At 40.4% G+C, this 6039-nt stretch overlaps 1 long non-coding RNA gene across 1 annotated transcript in view; it reads right to left on the minus strand.

Annotated features, from left to right (window-relative positions):
• The window catches only part of LOC134455887 (uncharacterized), a 4400-nt gene extending 1353 nt beyond the window's left edge, over window positions 1–3047 (minus strand). The window contains exons 1-2 of the long non-coding RNA XR_010036186.1: window positions 2605–3047; window positions 1312–1392 (exon numbers count right to left, since the gene is read on the minus strand). This is a non-coding gene — a long non-coding RNA (uncharacterized LOC134455887). The remainder of the gene's footprint in view (window positions 1–1311; window positions 1393–2604) is intronic.
• Between the last annotated feature and the right edge of the window lie 2992 nt (window positions 3048–6039).

Raw genomic sequence — 6039 nt, forward strand, 5'->3', positions numbered from 1 at the left:
GGTGGCAGAAATTTTTAACCGGTTAAAGTTGATCCGGTCGACTATCGGTTAACCGGTTACCGGTTAACATCCCTAGTTACAACATTGTACTTGTAGGTAAACACTTGACAGCAGAGCCATGCATGTCCATAAAACAGTATATGAGAACATATAATTGTCGGGAGGAAATGCACGAGGATTCATTCTGCCCTTTACGCCAACTATTTAACTGGACAAACAAAAACTTGGGTTTCGATGGCAACATTGCTCGACACGCCCAACCCCCACCTGCTTACATGCTTACCATAACCATCAATTTCAGACAGAGTATTCACTATGGCTGGGAATATTACACCATTCAATCATGAAAGATTAATCTTCTCCATGGCTGTGCAGTACATTAGGTAGTAGTAGTTTCAATGAGCAGCATAGTCACAATAACTAATCTGGGAACAATCCTAAACAGTGCATCTTTAAAAGGGCAGGCAACTATTTAGGGGTAACACTTAAAATTGTTGACCTGGGTGTGTAAAATATCTTATTATTCATTTTTTGTTTTGTTTTACATATCCTCAGAGGAAGAATGTTGCTAAGCTAGCGAGAATATATGGACCAAAGTCCTGTAAATGATTTGGGAAACATTTATTTTGTCTCTTGACTGACTACCAATGCTCATACAGAGTCCACATAGCAAGTGAAAAGCCAGAGGGCAAGAGGGAGTATAAAACACCACACCACCTTCAATGAAAAGTAAGTCCATTCCCCTCCTTCACAGACCCAGGTTTTCAGCAGTGATTTGCCGCCAAATAGTAGTTCATGCTCTATGACCTCTTTCAAGTCACTCTGGATTTAAGTGTCAGCTAAATGTAATGTAACAAGTGTACTTCTTGTTAGAAAAAATGGAACAGATGCACAGGTGCACAACCCCCACACACACACACACACACACACACACACACACCGTCCTACAACCAACCACACCTTCACCCTGCAATAAATAACTAGGTTACATCCATTCCATAATTAACATAAAAATAATAAAAACAGGGATACATTCATGTCTACATATCCCCCTCCCAACTTTTACCCTAGCTTCCATCCCCACCAGCAGTACCAACACTAGCTGCAGAGGTCCATTTTGTCCCACTCAATCTCTCTTATTCCCGGTTTATTCAGTAGCTTGATTGAATGAGGTATAAAGGATTTTTTGAAACGATTATATTTGCACCAAGGGAGTCTGAACCTCCCCCCAAAGTTCAGATAGATGTATTCCCCATTAAGTGCATGATCATCACCAGTGAGTGAGCATAGTAAAGGCACAGTATTGCTTACCATTTCAAGTACTGGAATGCACTCCAGTCCATGTGACTATTTTTTCCTCCAGACCATCGCTGCATACCTCTTCAGCAACCTCTGCAAAAAAAGTTAAAAGAGCAACAGAAAATTAACATTCACTCACACACTTAATAGGCACAAGGATACCCACCAAGCTCATCACTTCTATATCATTGTCAGAATTATGAGCTAAATCTGGGTGGGGGAAGTTCGGTAGACTGGTGGAACTACAGCATTCTAGCTCGCAGTCGCAGAGCGTCGTAGTGGCACTCTGTGTCTCGTCCCGACAACAGGGAAGACAAGACATTGAAATCGCAGCAGCCAGCATCGTTAACAGTTGCACGTCTGTTCTTGGCACGAAGGCACTCTTTTATGAAGATGATGAAGCGAAGGAAGACTTAAACTCATGCATGTAACTGGCGAGAATGAATTCCGATGAACAAGAATGACTCGCGCATTCGTTTAAGAGTAAACATGAACACCAACATGACTCAATGAATGTAATATGCTGTGAGCAAAGCAAACTCCGAACTATCACAGAGTAGCTGAACACAACGACGTGTAGGCTACCGTTTTGAAATTCACCAATTTGACGACAAGGCTTCGTTAACCTCTAACAATAGCTCTACAAGAACGGTACAGTGCAGTTAGTTCGTGAGCAAGTTACTCAAAAAAACCTATTGATGTTACCACAATGGGAAAACCGAAGCAGCAACAGCTATGCTTTACCAAAAATAATGCAGGACATTGCCTCGTTTTACTTTACTGAAGTGCCCATTTTTTAAGCAAGTTAGCGATGTGCATTTAGATCTTGTCGCACTTCACTTCTGCTTCGATTCCCTTGCGTTAGCCGAGTAAGCTAGGCGGCTAATTAACTGAGGCCTGGCTTTCTAGGCTGACGTTGGGGCTCAGCAGTATTAGCCAGATAGATGTTGCTAACGTTCTCTGACAAGCCAAATAAAGTGGGCTCACCTGAAATTGACCACTACAACCATATAATATCGACCCAAGTATTACGTTTACGTTTTCAAGATGTGTAGAACCAGACCTACTGTCAATGAGAACTACACACCATTTCGACAACGCAAATATCGCTAGTAGTACAATAGCTTGGTAGAGCGGGAAATTCAAAAAAATAACGTATTTCTAGTCCTTGGGGAAAAAAATGAACAAACATCCAACTTCGATAACCACTTGGCTAAACTTTGCACATCAACCACTGTAGACGTTTCAGACTATATGCTTGTATATTTCTGTTAACAAATTAACAAACTTCTCTTTATAACTTACCTCGAGGCGGCTGGTTGGTTTGTGTCACTGTGGTGGGGAGTCTGGCTGGCGATAGTGTGGAGCCAAAATCCGGACCGCGCTCGAGCCGAGACGGCTCTCTCGCCACTTTAGCTTCAGGTTGTGACGACGTGACGTAGGCGCGTCATACGTGATATGAGAGCTGAGATGATTCAATCAGAGACTCCTGTATATTGATCAATATATTATTATATATGGCCATATATGGTCCACCTAAAATGACTTTATAATGTCGAGTAAATGTCCAATGTCGTGCAAAATGTGCTTGCTGAACTAAAAACATCAAGAAATACAGACTGAATAGTGGAATACAGTTTTGTTTTGCCAGCCATATATTTTAAAATATATTGATCAATATATAGTAATATATTGTTCAATAATATATTGCTATATATTTTCAAATATATGAGCGTGTTTGTGATATATTGTGATATATTTTCTAATGTATTGCAGTATAAATTGTAGTATATTGCAGTATATTTTCCTTCCGTAAGGGCAGTGCAGTGTGTTTAAGTGTGTGTATGTGTCCAATGCATACCGGTCTACGAGAACCAATCTGCAGTGTAGGTACAATTAACTAGGACCTACTAACACCTTATGTTACTAGAAGAGAACTGCGCTCATCCAGCACAAGCCGTCTGGCTCTGCCATCCAGTCGCTCTAGGTACTCCCAGTCAAGATTGTTCTCTGTTGTGGTACCCAAGTGGTGGAACGGTCTCCCAGAGGTAGCAAGACTAAGCACATCTCTTGCAGCCTTCAAGAAACAACTAAAGACATTCCTCTTTCGAGAGAATCTACTAGACTAATGCTTGAACTGGCCTTGCCCCAGGGCAGACTCCTGACATGATGTTTAGTTTAGTTTAGTTTGTGTGTGTGTGTTTGTGTGTATGTGTACTCTATATTTACTCTTAAAAAAAAAAAAAAACTAACCCCTCTTTGCAACTGCACTTGTTGTTCTGTATATCTCCTGTGCACTTTGTATTTGCTTGTGATGTTGGCTTGATTATGTCCTCTTTTGAAAGTCGCTTTGGTTATAAAGCGTCTGCCAAATGCAATGTAATAATGTAATAACTCATTTTCAGAAATCGTGTAAGATATTTTTACGCTTTCAAAAGGGGGTATGATAATTCCTCTCTCTCTGTCTTGTTGTTGTTATTCCTTGTGCTGAAAGGCAAATAGAAAATCAGAGTTGTGCTTCTGATGTGCTCTGTTCCATATTAGTAAAAAACAAATAACATATACAGTAGCACAAAACGCTGAACCTATGGGTGCAATTTTAATAATTTTGTTTACGAGGTTAAGCTAATATTAGCAAACATACTTGAAGGTCTGTTGCAAAACTTTTTGCTATTTTGTGACCAAATAAGTCGTTCAATCAGGAAACGTTACAGGGGTTGCACATGACCTCAAACAGACAGAGGAAGATAGAGAGAGAGAGAGAGAGAGAGAGAGAGAGAGAGAGAGAGAGAGAGAGAGAGAGAGAGAGAGAGAGAGAGAGAGAGATTGAGAGAGAGAGATAGAGAGAGAGAGAGAGAGAGTGAGTGAGAGAGAGAGAGAGAGAGAGAGAGACAGATTGAGAGAGAGAGAGAGAGATAGAGAGAGAGAGAGAGAGAGAGAGAGAGAGAGAGAGAGACAGATTGAGAGAGAGAGAGAGAGATAGAGAGAGAGAGAGAGAGAGAGAGAGAGAGAGAGAGAGAGAGAGAGAGAGAGAAAGAGAGAATGAAGTATGCAAATAGAGTTGATCATTTTCTTATTTCTTTCTATTCAAATCCAAATCTCTGCAGCGGTGGCATAATGCAGTGTTTCCCAACCACTGTGCCGCGGCACACTAGTGTGCCGTGAGAGATCGTCAGGTGTGCCGTGGAAAATTCTTGTTTTCAAAAAAAGAAAAAGAAAAAAAAGAATTCATTATTATCAGCAAATAATGCCTATATGTCATTATGTAGTGTCTGCTGTTGACTGGCGTCCTAATCATGTAATAATTCCTTATCACTAGGTGGCAGCAGGTAGCCAATTGCATTGTAGTAGGCTAGGCCTAGCTGTCAAACAAGGCAAATGCCGTGCCGTGAGCTCGAGTCAATACAAAGAGAGTTGCATTTCATTTGGATTTAGGACGGTGCGTGGGATGCAACGGCACCGATTCCATTGTGCTTGGTATGTAAACGAAACACCCTTCACAAAACAAGAGTGCAGACTATTTCGTTGGCCTGCGTAAGCAAACAGAGAACCAAGCAACATTTATGAGGGAAAAAGGTAAACGAGAGAACCTTAAAGCTAGCTACCACGTAGCTGAACTTGTAGCTAAATCAAAAAAAAAGTCACAAAGTGGCAGAGACGCTAATATTACCTGCCTGCAAAGCCATTGTAAATGAGATGCTTGGACCTTAAGCGGTTAAAGAAATAGACAAAGTCCCACTCTCAAATAACACAATTTCCTGACATTGATTACATGTCTGCTGACATCGAAAGTGTGGTTTTGGAAAAGATCCGTATCCGTGAGAAATTTGCGTTGCAACTTGACGAGGCTGATGTTAGTGGACATGCGCAACTCCTGGCCAATGTGCGTTTTGTGGATGGAGACGCAATTAGAGAAAGCGTTCTATTTTGCAAGGCATTGAACAGAGATTGATATTAATGTGTGTATGTGGCAGCTATGTATGTCCAAGACAAATTTCCTTTGGGACTATTAAAAGAATCTTGAATCTTGAATGTAACAGTGAAATCTTTCCTAAATAACATTGCTACTGTCAGAATAAGCATTATTTTCTACATTCCTGCAAATAGAATGCTTTTGGAATAACAATTTGTAAATAGTAAGCCTAGGCCTACTTTGAAGTTTATAGCTTCCTTAAGAAGGGACAAAGTGCACTTTTTATTTGAAAGAGGAAATTTAAAAGATGATCATTTTTGTGTTTATTTGATTGCTATTCAAGACACTTTTGTAAGAATGACTATATTAGGCGGCTACTATAATTTGTTTTCATTATTTCATCATTTTTGGTTGGTGGTGTGCCGCGAGATTTTTTGAAGGGAAAAAGTGTGCCCTGGCTCAAAAAAGGTTGGGAAACACTGGCATAATGGCTAGAGAGTCGGACTGTAGATCACAAGGTTGCAGGTAAAAGCAGCACATTCACCATTTCCTTCCTCCCTCCATGGCTGAAGAGACCATGAGCAAGGCACTCATCCCCACACTGTTCCAGGGACTCTAACCAATACCTTGTAAATAATAATTGTAAGTCGTGTTAGATAAACACGTCAGCTTATTGTAATGCAATGCAAATCTTACTGACTTACTGTTGTTGTACACAGCAGTTGTTGTTTTATACAGTGTGTAGCCTAGAAAAAGAAACGCATGCAAATCTAAAAAACAACAACTTTTGATTAACATAAATACATACGTATCACACACACACATAC

This window comes from Engraulis encrasicolus, chromosome 1, assembly GCF_034702125.1.
Source record: "Engraulis encrasicolus isolate BLACKSEA-1 chromosome 1, IST_EnEncr_1.0, whole genome shotgun sequence".
Taxonomy (NCBI): domain Eukaryota; kingdom Metazoa; phylum Chordata; class Actinopteri; order Clupeiformes; family Engraulidae; genus Engraulis; species Engraulis encrasicolus.